Source organism: Syngnathoides biaculeatus, chromosome 14 (genome assembly GCF_019802595.1).
Source record: "Syngnathoides biaculeatus isolate LvHL_M chromosome 14, ASM1980259v1, whole genome shotgun sequence".
NCBI classification, from domain to species: domain Eukaryota; kingdom Metazoa; phylum Chordata; class Actinopteri; order Syngnathiformes; family Syngnathidae; genus Syngnathoides; species Syngnathoides biaculeatus.
The window spans coordinates 8,979,187-8,994,311 of NC_084653.1; positions in this window are offsets into that span (position 1 = coordinate 8,979,187).

The window sequence follows — 15,125 nt, forward strand, 5'->3', positions numbered from 1 at the left end:
TGGGAGGGTTGGCAGTGAATGAGTTAAAACTACTATTATTATTTCTTAATTGAATTACGATCAGCTTTTGGGAGAAACAACAGCTAACCAGAGAGAGATACATTTTTAAATGTTTTTTTTTTAATGTAAAATCTGTCTAGAAGTGAAATGACTATTAGGTGGAATGTAAAAAAAAGTTTTATTTCAAGTCTTCATGGAAATAACACCTTGACAAACTGAATCCATGTGCTAATTCTGTTTTTCAAAACATTTACACTTCAAAAAGTTTTTCGAGGATTTTTTTCGGCAACAAACAAACAAACAAAGGGAACTCTGAAATTATCAACGGAAAAAACACACCCACTTTCAACACTGCTTTTTGCGGTTGGGGTCAGGGGGTGATAGAGCCTAGCTCAAGCCAGACGACACCCAGAATTGGTCGTCGGTCAGTCGCAGGGAACACATAAACACAGACAACCATTTGCACTCATTATCACCATCGCTGAGTGGAAACTGCATCAAAGTAAGGCGAGTGAACCACTACATCAGCAGTGACACAATAACATGATTATACTTTAAGATCGGATACGTCGATATGACAATGCAGTAATCTGTTCTGTATGTACTTTGAAGCAGATATGCTTTTCTGTTCGGTTTCACATCATGATAGTCAATGAATCGTGTCGTCATAGATGTCAGGCTCAAATGCACATATCTTGCCTTCTTATATTAGCATTATAGAACACTGCAATGGGGAGGTTAAGAGACTGCAGTAGAGCGTCCCATGCAGACTAAAAATAGACATATTTTGATTCACGGTTGATGCCAAAGCACCTGGACCGGTGAGGTGGCCATTCGTTATTATGTCTGTTGTTGGGTCAGGTTCACTCGGTGAGTTGCAGATTTTTGTCTCCCGAGCACACCTCTGAGAACTGAGCATTATCCTAACACTAAGTAGAACTACACAACAATGCAGACTGTGCCAATAATCATCCCCTCATCCATTTTCCAAAACCACTCATCCTCACTCGCGTTGTTCAACAATTCTTAATTTTCATAGAGTCGTATTTTATACTTTATCAAGCAATGCGACTGGCCAACAACCAATATATTTGGCAACATAGAATTTAAACAATCCATCACAGGGTATGCATGTTTGTATTGCTCAAAGCAATATAAGATTCAATGCCGTATTGCATGATAATAACACATTCATATTTGCAGCCGGAATTAATCGAATAATAATGACCACCGATAGCAGTGTTTTTGTCAAGCATCATTATCCCTTTTTGTTAATTTCACAATTTCCTCATCCTTTAGACTGACGGAACAGGTGAGTGAATAATTAGCTTGGTTTGTTTCCTCCAAGTTAGCTTTATAGCAGCTGGCATAGTAATTGCAGCTTTTCACAAGAAAAGAATGTGTGTACGCCGGCCTGGAGTACTCCTGCCATATTTATGACCGCTTTGCGCGCCTTGAGTTGGGCTCACTGTCAGCAGCTGTCACCTCATTATTAGCCTCACACGGTCTCGCACACACACACAGAAACACTTGCACACACGCCACACAACACATGGATGTACGTGCAATTAAATAATTGGGATGGACACATTTTGCTTGACTTCTCTTATGCATCCATGTACAGTAAGCTTAAGTATCTTATTACGCGTCTTTCAGCTACGTCCGTTATCCTTGGCCACAATTTTGACATACACTCCTAACTTGGAAGTTTGTATGCAATTACCAAAGATTTATCAACGTTTGAGGCTACATGGGAATTACTGAGTGCAGGGCTTTCCTGAAAACTGCTGGATCCAAATCCATTTGGAAAATACAGCACTCACACTTTAAATTTGAAAACACCGTTCATCGCAGTAAGATGTGCCCACCACGAAGAGGAAAAAGACCTCACACACGTAAGGTTTGCTGATGCCGATATTTTTCGACAGTTAATATGATATAATTTTGTTAATGTTCGCCCGTCAGAGTAATATCGTAGGGGGCCATTACTGCTGTCGGTCAGTCAGTGAGCGTCGACGAGCGCCATGGGCCAGGCGTGTCAGCCTCGGCCGGCCTATCAGCAGACAGGTTAACTTAATCAAACGCGGATTATGATGTTTTACCTTCACGGGGTGCTGGACTTACTACAGACTCTGTCGTAAAATGCTAAAATCCATGGGAGAATGAGCACAGCATGCACCCAGGGTCAGATTTGACAGGGACAGCCAAATTTTAGGCTTGTTGCAGGCGGAATACGTACCTGGCACGGGGAACCAAAAATGTCAGATTGGGGAAGACTCGTGAATGCACGCCAGAAAAGCACACGGCTGTGCACATAGGAGCATGTGGCCCGTGGTCATTCTTCCCCCTAATGCAAATATGCAAAGTTTTGTATTCCATTTTGATTGACGTAGTCTGGTAAATTTAACAACGGAGATTTTCTTTCCCTTGTTTTTTTTTTACATCTTTTTTCTTTTCTTTTTTTCTTTTTTTTTAGGTTTTTCATCATAAAGGTTAATTGTATTTGGAAAGTGCCTGTAGTAAAGTGACATTCATCTACGGAATGATTTGGAGGTCTACAATGAGGTCGCTCTATTTTTACGGGAAAGAGCGGCATATAAAAGTGATTTGTTCCACAGGGGCATGCTTTTCTTCACAACTACAATTTGAGATTAAACTGTAAGGATGACCTCTTTTATATATACCATCTACATAAATATACATACCTGACCTTTTCTCATAACAATACAGATTAATTTTAGGTATGCATGGCTAGGTCTGATGGTCACAGTGAAATCATTGGATAGACGACAGCGACCGAAACAAAACACACTGAATGGAACTCAAAAACTCCATGAAGGTCCTTATTTGAAAAATCCCTAAAACCCCTCACCAGTTAATGTATATGACATTAATTTTTCACGTATGGTGCATATAAAAAGTCTACACACCGATTGGAATGTCAGGTTTTTTGTACAGTATTTAAAAAAATGACAAGATGAATAAATTCAAAACTTTCCAACCTTTTATAACCATTTATAGCCTATACCACTTCACTGAGAAATAGCTATTTTTGAGAGGGGGAATATAATTAGACAACTGACTACTGAAAACTTTCACAAGTGAGCTCACCCTCCTACAAATGAGGAATGCATCTGTTACACCTTGGTTTTTAAAATTTAGCAAAGCGCTCTTCTTCTCCCAAATGCATGTGGGAAAATGTGTTGTACTCTGATGAAACTCAGATTGAAATCGTAATTAACATGAGTTTCAACATAAATGTACTGGAAATTGAAAAAGTTTTCAAATGGTTTGTCTTGGTCTTGTTTTTTTTAACATCACACAAACTGGAGTTTTTAAACTGGAATGTATGTACTTTTTATAGCCACAATTTGAACTTGAAAAAAAAAAAAAAACGTCATTAGCCTCTGGCAGTTCCTGACTAGAAGAGTCAGGTAAACATTCACGGCAAATAAGTGATGCTGGAACCAAAGAAAATACATCTGTAATTTTCCAAATATGTTTTAATGCTGACTTCAATGTACTGTTGTTGTCTTGGTCAAAGCAAAACTTCCAGACTGAGCTGACATACAGCTAAGAGGGGCCACTAATAAAAAACACATTCACTATTAGCATAGCATAATTATGTTGTTGCATTTTATTTAAAAGGGAGCTATTTTAGTCATGCTATTTGTTGTTTGCGTGTGCACAGTCAATACTCTTACTAACCCACCCACACACACACACACACACACACACCACACACACACACACACACACGGACATAAACGCACTCAGTTCTTGGATCAATGATTTCTTTTTAAGTGGCACCCACATAAAAGTTTTGTGATGAGCCTCCATCCAGCCTGGTTAAGTTGAATTATCTCTCACTCGTCCTCTGCATTAAATGTGCGTGAACTTCAGTGGAATTGTGTGAATCCAAAGGCCAAAATGACAACGTTGGACTCAGCTGACGATCATGCGGCACACTGAAGCAAAGGCGGAAGTTGAGAATGGCCTCGGCCGTCCAAGTGTTAGCAGATCCAATACGAGAGGCAGAGATACCCCGCGTTGCTTTTCAATGCACTCAATGGTAAACTTGGCCTTCTTGGAGAACACAATATATTAATATTGATCCAATTTGCAAACATCATACAAAACAAGATACGTTGTTTCTCACATGAGGACATTTTATCAATTAATTTTTTGGGTTGTTGTTAAAAATGAAAAATGCAGGGCATTAAGCAGAAATATTTATGGTCATAAAATTAATTGACTTAATTATTTTTTCCCCATTAAAATACATAAATGATTAAGGGTTATGGTCAAATCATTATTTGAATTAGTAAGTGCTTTGGCAATATTTTCTACATTGTTGTAGTAAACAATTTGAAGCACAGCAGTTGTCTTGCCACTTTATTCCTCGTTTTAGTATGAATGGAATGTTGTAATTTTAAATACATGTTTGAAAAGTACAAAGGCATATTTGGGACCAACTATCATCTTATATGTGTATTTCAATTGAACATTCTGTTTTTATAGTTCAATTAGCATATTTAGAAAAAAAATTGTAATATTACTCTTAAATTGTATAATTCCCTTTTTTCTCTTAGAAACTTACAAGTTTAAATTCAATTCCAAATTCAAGGACTTTTGTTTGAGGTTCTCTCGGGCTGGACATTCAATTAACACACTTCCCTGTCATGATCACAAGTATAAATGTGAGTGTGAAGAGGTTTTGTCCCTAGGTCCTCTGCGAGGGTGTGGCGACAACTTTCGAGGGACCCTGCCAGTCGGCTAAATAGGCTTCGGTTCCCCCCAACCCAAATGAGGACACACACCTTTTCTCAAAGTTTATGGTATGAGAAAGAGAGCAGAATCACTTTGAATATTACAACCGTACAACGCACAACTATCACAATATTGAGTCGACCAAATTGCATTTTTGCTTTGTAGACTTGACATCACCCAAAAAAAAAGTTATTGGTTGGTAATCCTCATTGGATTGATAACTAAATAAATAAACGTCTCCTCTCTCTTTGTAAAAATTGGATATCAACATTTTAATTTGAGATGTTTTTATATATGGTGTTTAGTCATTGCAAGGTGCCTAAAAGATATCTGGTTCTGCTTCACGGCCATCACATAAAATGGATCCCATTTTATACGGAGCATTTTATCATCACACGGTGAAAACACAAGATTGTTAACTTCCTTGAACACAGCCTGGGTGTGATAGCATGACTGATTTTACCATTAGAGCCCCCCTAATGATGGTTTTATGCTTATAAGACCATGACTATCTGAGGCACCAGCGTTAAATACTTCATTACATCTTAGGTGCTTTCTCGCCTCTCATCCTCTGCTACTCACACTGCCTTCTGAATTCGTGTACGTAATCTTTCCAAAGACATTTCAACTTGTCCTATGTTTCCAAACAAATCCGAACCAAATTGCACTGACCGACAAAGTCTTCTTTAAGTGAACAAAGCAGATTTTTTCTATTGCATAAACTTAGTCAAGTTTAAAAACACAAAGGTTTTCCTTTAAAGTAAATAGGCATGTCCTGATCCAATTTTCACTTTCAATCTGATATCGATATTGTACCCTTGAGTTTCCCCTTGAGATAATCATACATAGTTTACTTATTTTGTAATTTGGATGTTCAAAAAGGCTTGATGAAGTGTTATCAGTCAAAAAGAGAACGGTAATCAGCAACAGTAGAAATGAGAAAAACTGACCCATGTAATTTGAACAAATGCGTTAGATAAAGTAACTTCAAAAATGTATTATAATTGAATAAAATTTAAAAATGCATAAGATAATTCTGAAAAATAACTTCAATAAAATCAATAGAAAATATTTAAATTGTTACATAGCTGCTGTTTAACATAAGCATATTTTGCCTTTGCTTGGATTGAATAAAAAATAAATTAGAAAACTATGAAAAATACAATCAGTAATAATACATACAAATTGTACTTTTAAAGAGACAAATAAGTTTTTTTCAGTTGTTTTTTTTTTATGGTTAGGAACAGTATTTGGTTTCTCCACACGTGTGGTGATAGAGCAGTGGTTTATTTTTGTTCCTTCTTCCTGCTGTGCACGTCTTGGCCTCTCATTCGTGATGTGATGCACGAAATAGGGTTCACATTTGCAGTGACAAAGAAAGTAGAAGAAGCAACAAGGAAAATATATTTATTGTAACTTGTTTTTCACATTTTGAAGAATACATGACAGAGTATTGTTATATTGCTCTTTTGTACGCATTTACACAGCACTTGTGTAGCAATATGTTCTGTTAAGTGGTATACATAAGTGCCGCAAGTTTGACGCTCATTTCTGTTGCTCATCAATGGTGTTTTTCTTTCATAGGGTGTGAGAAAGCGATTTTCCTCAACAAAAATGAAGAAAGTTTGTGGTGTTATTTGAGCATTCAATATGTTTTATTATTTTGTTAAATGTGTTGTTTTACAGTGAACTTCAACTGGAGTGTCAATAAACGACTTAAAGCTAGTAACACTCGTTTATTCATATACTATGTTAGAACTTTAGAAACCAGTTATCGTGGCGATGGCTAAGCATGCTTGACAGAAGTGGTGGCGCGGAGTGGAGCATTGAATGAAGTTTTTGTATGAAGTCTGAGATTTTAGATCGAGTCGAATCTGATGCTATTTTTTTTTTCAGACCAGTATCCATTCTCAAAAATTGGACTGGGTCACTGTTATAAAGGAATAGTATACAAGCTGTAGTTCAGTGAGGTGAATTATCTGGTGTAGGGACAAAAAAAATGTCTTCATAAATGTGTCTATTGCCAATAGTCTTTCAAAAATCTGGAATGGGACAATATTTTGTACTTCAATAACAAGCGTTTACTACAATCTGCAATTATATACTCCTAATTAATAAAGAGCTGTTTCTTTAAGGGGGCATGGTGCATGATGGTTAGCACATCTGGCTCACAGTTCTGAGGACTAGGGTTCAATTCCCAGCCCCGCCTGTGTGGAGTTTGCATGTTCTCCCCATGCCTGCGTGGGCTTTTCTCCACCCACTCTGGTTTCTTCCCACATCTCAAAGACATGAATGGTACGTTAATTGAAGACTCTAAATTGCGCATTGGTGTGAATGTGAGTGCAAATTGTCATTTGTTTGGATGTGCCCTGCGATTGGCTGGTGACCAGTTAAGGGTGTACCCAGCCTCCCTCATGAGTGTGGCCAGGACGGGCTCGGGCACACCCGCAACCCTAATGTAAAGGAAGATGAATGAGTGAATGTTTCGATAATAAGCAACAGGACAGCATCACACTGTGGCATCGCACAGTTACATGAACACATTAAAGTGCATCTTGTTTGCTTTCAATGAAATCATTATTTTGTTGAGACCCGGGGAAGAGAACCGCCTTCTCCTCCTTCACTCTGGTTTCCGTGACTATCACAAGGATTCAAAGCTGACTCTAATTCAACAGGACTGTCATAGCTCATGAAAAAATCATGGCGTATAATCAAATCGGAGTAAAAACCCTGCGCCGGGCCTCACGGGAGACTCCATGCGTCCTGAATATTTCATGTAATGGAGGCTCTCACCACCATGGAAACTCTCAACAGTTGAGGATTGCGTGCAAATATTGACTGTAGTGTGCAGGGCCGAGGGCTGGGTGAAGCCAACAATGCCAGCGAGCCTGAGAGAGTTTTATAAATAATGGTAATAGCACGCGACACTACTCGCAGTGGGGGGGCTCGTGGTCACTCACATCCTCCTACTGGATTCATGTTACTGGGCGCAGTGGCAGGGATAAAACTAGGGGAAGACACAGTCAGGGGCCCAGAAAGCGGGAGTGGGTGTGAGGGAGAGGCAAACTGTGCTCTGATGCATATGAATTGACAAATGTCTGTTTTGGCTGCTTTGAAAAGGACTCAATTGTAGGTCTCTGGAAACATCAAAACACAATTCAAGGCTGGCGTCTGGTGGGTGTATGAAAAGAGAGGGGAGGGGGCTCAAGGAGGGCCCAGCCTACGAGCACTGCACGGGGCAAAGCTCCTGGCTTGGGAAGGCCCGCTACTCAGTAATGAGTGCTTGTGGATGTCCTTGGAAAGCAAAGACAAAGATTTCCAAAGGGGGAGTGGGCAAAAGTCATGTATTCTTAATTTAGATATTTTACATTTAATGTAAGTACAAGTCAAAGATTGTGAAGATATCAGCCCCACATTCGAGTGAATGCATATTTTAATAATTTGTTACCACTTTTGTAAACTTTGCTGTATTTTGCTGCATACGTAATGTACTGGCTCAATAATTGTCCACTTTTCAAGCAATTTCATTTCAGTTTTCAGCTCCTCGTTTTCCCTGTAACTAATTCATCATCACTGTTGCAAATCCATCTTAAAGTTTTCAGATTGGTGGTTAAAATTCAGGCTGTTTGCCATTTTCTGTGGAGCTTGCATTTGCATTACATTTTCTTTTCAGGCACTTCCACATTCCAAAAACAAACATGCTAGGTTTATTAATTACTCCAAAATGTGCTTAGGTGTGAATGTGAGTGTGAATGATTGCTTGTCCAGCCATGCTATTTGGCTGATGACCAGTTCAAATTGTACCTGTGCCTCTCACCCTAAATCAGTTGGGACTGGCTTCAGCTCACCCTCAATACAGCGAGCATAAGTGGGATGGAAAATGGACGGATGATTAATGCTAATACATTCATTTGCTGCATAAGCGGAAGGAAATGTGCCTTGATTGCCATATAATAATGTGATTCTTTAAAAAAGAGTGATTTCCTGTGCTTTACATGAGTTTAATTCAGAAAGAAGATGTAGGAATAATTGTGATCATAATTATCATACATTTGCTTCCAATAAAGAAATGCTTTGCTCTGCCCTAGATAACGTGGCAGCCTCCTAGCAGGAGATAGCAAGAACAAAAACATCTAATCATCAGAACTGTTAGAACTGCTGCCTGTTAAAGAAATGATGACCACACGTGTATTCAGCAATCTTCCACACATCCACACGCACATGAACAAACATGTACACTTTGTTTCAAACTGTTTTGCTTGTCGTCTCCTTTTTGTAACATCCATGTAAATAAGGGGCTTCTTAAAACTAACTAAATAGAGGTGCTGAGGAGAGGATAATCAGAGAGTGCAGTGGTGAATTGTACGAGACAGTTCCTCTCCTCTCTCCTCGCAAGACTTGAAGTGGTGTCTTTGCTTCCTTTTTTGTCCTGTTTAATGAATGTCTGATTGGTGAACCTGACAGAACCCCTGCAGTTTTGTCATACAAATAAAAGCAAGCATTCTGAAGTTCCATGGTGAGATCAAGTGTGTGTCTGTGTGTATGTTACAAAAAAAAAGAAGAAAAAGAAAAGTGCAGCAGCTTTCGACAGACACTGGCCAGAAGGCAATGGCTGAGAGTGGTACCGATTGCTCGTATTATCTACACCTCTCAGACATGGTAATTGAGGTTCGGCGCTGTTATGAGCCTGGCTGAGCGGAGGAGAAATGCATCTCCTCACCGCTAATGTCGAAATCTGATCCTGTCTGCACATATTTACTGTGGGCTGCATGCTGTCTGTGCCAGTAAGCCTGTGCATTACGGCAGATTCATCAATCGCTTGTTCATCACACAAGTGAGCAACGGGATGGGCGGTCTAGAGGTCCTGCACTAAATTCCCATTAACAGCGTTTTAGTTCTAGGAGAGCAATGTGGAAACGTGAAAAACAGTACAGTGACAACAAAGCAGCAGACTGCGGGAGTGTACGTGCACACACGTGCATGCTTGTATGTGTGTACGTTGTTTCACATAATTAGTGGCATCTGTCAGGGATGATGTTTTACACTTTGGCCATAGTCGATTCATTCACGCATGCTGAAGGGTTGAACGATGGCGTGTGTTGAAAACTTTAAGCTAAGTTACAACAAATTGAGTTTTATTAAAGTCCGTGTCTAAGTGAAAATAAATGTCTTCTAAATGTGATGCCACACTTGTGAAATTTGAATGATTAAAAAAAATTAATAAAAAACTGAGGCTTCAAAATTGTAAAATTAGAATTGTATGAATGAGGCCTCCCCACCCCCATATAGTCATTGGTGTCTGAAATATCACAGTGGATTGTTGAGGGATTTTCCACGGCCTGCCAGCGCGAAACACCCTTTCCACATACTAGCTATCAAATCTTATTTTTTTTCAAAATATTTTACGTCACTCTTTCATCCTCTCCCTATGATGTGCACGCACTGATGGCCAACAATGAGGTGCTCTAATATGGCCATGCCCGTACTAATTCCCAGTCCAATCCAGTATCAGTGCTCAGTGGAGACATTTGCCATTGCCTAATCCACATCAAATACTTGGATTTCACGAAAACTATAAATGACTACTGCGCGCTATGTTGTGAACCCTTTCTAGCTGCTGTAAAATGCAATTTCCTTCAAATAATGAAAAAATCATTTGTTTTATATCCATATCACAAAAATGAGTATGGAATGTAAAGATGACAACAAACTAATAATATTAATTTCATAATCCTCCTGGATGAGTCGATGATTTTAAATGAAGTTGAGCCAGAGCAGATGAAGACTCCAGAGGCTGGTTTAAAGCTTGGCGGGGTGATTTCTAATATCTGTGCAGAGTTGTGAAGAAACAAACATTCGGTATTTGCAATCTCTTGTGGGAGTTTGCGGGATAAACGTCTCTCAGCCTCAACGCAGACCCTATACCCAGCAGAGGCCTGAGTTGCTTGCTGTTCCTCTCTAGATTCCCTTCTGTTTTCCTCCAGGGATGCTGCATCTACTATGTGTACTTTAGAATTTCTGTCTTGACAGAATTCTTCACCCCTAAATCTTGCTGGGATATAATGATATTAAGAGGGATTGAATGATGAAAGAGAGTTTAATGGGCAGGACCAATGCTTTGACTTCAAAATGATTTTTTGTTGTTGTTGCAGCACTGGAATGTTTGGGGAAGCCGATGTAATTGAATTTAAAGTTACACAATCTCCTGGCATTTAAAGGCTGTCCCAAGAGATTTCGCTCTCTCTTCCTTGTCGCGCTCCTTTCACTGTCTGTCTCATTCTCTCTATCCTCAGAGTGCCACACAGTGCTTCTGTGGCACTACTTGCTTTCCCCTGATGTCACGTTTGACCTCTTTCGGCTGCCTCTTCTAAAAGGAGGCAAGCACGCGATCCTGCAGGGGCCGGGATGCATCCCGTTATGTCATTTATAATACATGCATTATTGTCTTGAAGTTCAAGAGGTCTGGTGTAATTCAAAAGCATAGTATTAACTCCCAGTGATATTAAAAGATCACACCAAGAAGTTCATGGATTAAAGGGGTGAATATACAAAACCAGATTTGCTCGAAATTACTTTCAAATTAATACTTACTAAATGAACTTGTATTTCACACATTTTTAACATTGTTTACTTTACCTTTTTTCAAAATAGCAGTCTATATTTGTGTGTATATAAAATGAGGTCTGGGAGAGATGCTGTTTAGACAAGGAAAACACACAAACAGCTTCGCTGACACAATTGTGATTGTAATTACTTTTAGAGGTTGCACAAATAACAGATGGAAGGTGACCTTTTCACAATATTTATTTATGCTTGAAATTTAATCTGGCCTTTCTGCAAAAGAATAAGCGGAAATGCTCAAATATCAAAAATAGGCCCGTTTTCCTGCGCGGGGTCTCTTGTCTAAAGATTGGAAAATATATGAAAAAGTCTTCAGTAAGTCCTCAACATGCAAGCAATTGGAAATTTTTACCGGTGACACTAAAACACAGCAATTTGTCACACAACGTCCCCATAGAACTTTGTCGCCGTTGTATCTTTCCCACTGTGAGCGAGGTCTAATTCCGACACACTCATCAGCTTATCTCTCCTCCGCCTTCGACTCCTGTCTCCTCCCATCTCCTCAAGAGCTAAAGCAAAGCTAATTTGCAATTCTCACAGGCAACGTAATGCTTGTCTCATCTTGGTGCAAGGTAACTAAATTATGGGATAAATGGGAAGTAGAACTGGGTAAAAAAGAAGCAGAAAGAATTTCAAGAAACCTACGATCAGTCACCCTTGACTTTATGTGTAAACTTTAGCCTGTATAGTGATTCACATGGCTTATTTTAGATCTGCACTGCTCGGTGTGGAAGAGTGGATGAGTGGTTGTGTGTATTTTATTTTTTAATTTTTTGACATGCATGTTGCCATGAAATAAAATTGGTCCCATCCTATGGGTGTAAAAACAAATGAAGCTAGTTGGATGTGATCCAGGACATCTCCACATGTGTAATTCTGTATTGGATGCTCGTTTCCTGCTGTGTAGTCATCTGTCTACATAACAGCCTTCAGGTAATAGTAGAAAAAGGAAATATGCACACGCAAACACCCAGAGTTGGGATTTTATTGCAGGCAGCACTCACCAACACCTAGCCATGCAAGCCCAAGTGTAAGTTATTCAAACCTAAACGTGTCACAAACTGTAGTACCTTGAATTACAAGTTTGGCAGTTTGGATATGAAAAAAAATCTCTTTTGTGACACTTCGTAAAAGACGAATGATCGAGGGGTAAAACAAAGCAACCCACCAAAATGTTTTTGATCCAATCTTATTTTTGGGATTCTTACTTAATTTTATACCTTTTGCTTTGCATCCAGTAATTATAAGAGGACTTTTGTAGTATCTTCAAGTCGGCCCACTCAAGTAGCATGCAGCCATTTTGTCCCTTTGCTTTACAGTGTATGTCAGCAGCCAATGCACCTTTTTGCTAATATTACACAGTTTTTTATTCAGAATTCAAATCTGGCATTCTTTATGAAGGAAAGTATTTTATTTTTTGATTATCAGCAACAAATGATTGGATATTGCTTGATCCGCCTGAAAAACACGACAAGACAGCGGAATTAGATGACTAGACACGATATGTCACTAAAGGTGACATGGCGACCATTGGAGTACATTGTGAGAATGACAATGAATTTTCCGATATCTCGAGAAAGGAACACTATTCTGAAGAGTCCCATGAAGACGGTGAAGAATGCAAGCTTCATAAAGGCGTTAAAGGTTAGCAATTTGAGTAAGTTAGACAGCATACACGTTCGAATGGAGACAAAATGGCTGGCCACGAAGTAGCAGTCTGAAGAAAGGAGCACCATATCGCTCATACTGGAAACAACGATTGGTAAGCATTTGTGAAGTTCTTGTTTGATTTAGTTAGTCATGAACTGATAAATAATGAAGGCTTCAATGTCCTGAATGTATATACAAAGTTTTCATTCTTCTTTTAAAAATATGCAAACGGCGTATATTTAGCAAATAGTAACACGACTTCCCGGCCGTTCATTGTCCAGCGCGATGGATCTGCCTGTGATTGTATGAGAAACTATCAGCAGTACAATGTGCATCACTGTTTTGCGTGTACAAGGCTCATTTATTGTCACATCAAAACACACAGAAGATGATAACGAAGTCCACAGTCAGTAAAATTGAGTCAAGTTAATTTGAAAGCAATAGCTGGTCTTAACTTGCATGTAATTTCATGTGCTAAACTGATGCCATAACCAGACAGTACCTAAACCCATCCTAACCCCATTTTAGTCACAATTTTTCCAAGATGTCATGAGCAAAACCGCAAAACTTTTAATGAAAACAGTAAACCAGTGTCTTGTGGTTTTGTCTAGGGACTAAATGCTTAAAATTCTAAAGCAAAAGGGGTGGATGGTTCTGGTTACTGGACTGATATGGCTGCTTGAGCATGTAGAAGTTTGTGAATGTGAAGAGATTTTTACCCATTTATTCATTTATTTATTTATTTATTATATCCACAGGTGTGCATGTAAATGGTGCATTCCTTGCAAACAACAGAAGAGAGTTTTTGTTGCCATGAGAGTCAACACATTCACCAGAAAATGGGAGATTATCCAGACCAACTACAGTGCATGATGGAGTACCCAGGATTTATTGCCAATCTGAACCTGTGGGTACTAGAGCTTTGTCTACTTACAATTGCAGGAACAGTATCGGCAACGACTGAATTTTTCACAACACGAATAAGAGCTATTTTTGAAAAAAAGCAATATTTCTCCTAATCAGCTCAGCTTTTTGCCATTTACATTTATCCATCCATTTTCTTCATTGCTTATCCTCACAAGGGTCATGGGAGTGCTGGAACCTATCCCAGCTGTCATCAAGCAGAAGGAAGTGGACATCCCAACTGGACATCCCGGCGAAAATGCACGCAGGCACGGGGAAACATGCAAACTCCTCACAGGTGGGCCGGGATCATAATTGTGAGGCCAGCACTTTACAGCTGCTCCTCCATGTCGCCCAAATCAAAGCAGCATTTGTCCAATCAATGCTTGTTTAAACAAAGTCCAATTCTGGGAAATTGTCATATTTTCTTATTTTCAGGTTAAAACAACATACTGCTTATAGACCGCTTGTGAGATGGTGTTGGGGGATTTTTGGAAGAAATAACCACATGCCACTTCCATCCTGCTGTGTGTCAAAGATTTGTAACGCCGTTCCTGATTCAGGGGGCTAAGAGTACACAGGATTTAAATGGTCTACATCCCACTTTTAGTTTTCTTTGTGTAAATGTTGATGTATATGTTTGTATATGAAGTAAACACACACTACAGAAATAGAATCATAGCATTTTATTGAACTGTATGCTTATATTTTGTATAAATATGTTACGTAACATTACCACAGAATTATTTGGTCTTTCAATAAGTGTACTTTGAGAACACCTGAGGTTGAAATACACGTTGCAGTATTCTCTCTGCTGTCGGAAAGATTTGTTCCATCATGAAAAGTCACTTCGGTCTGGCAACTTTTAGAATGGACCAAAGATGGAGATTCAGCATCTGCTGGTTCGAGGTCAACCTCTTGTGCAGAAGATGTTTCCTGCACCATCTGTAATTAATAGAAAAATAAAGTTAAAAGTTTATAAAAAAAGAAAATAATGTATTGAGAAAACGGTGGCCAATCTGGTAAAGCGTTGGCTCACAGTTCTGAAGACCCAGTTCGATCCCTGCCCAGGCTGTTTGTTGGCACGTTTTTCCAATGCCTACCTGGGTTTTCTCCGAGGACTCCGGTGTGCTGACACATCCCATAAACATGCATTAATTTGTGACTCTAAATTGCCCCTA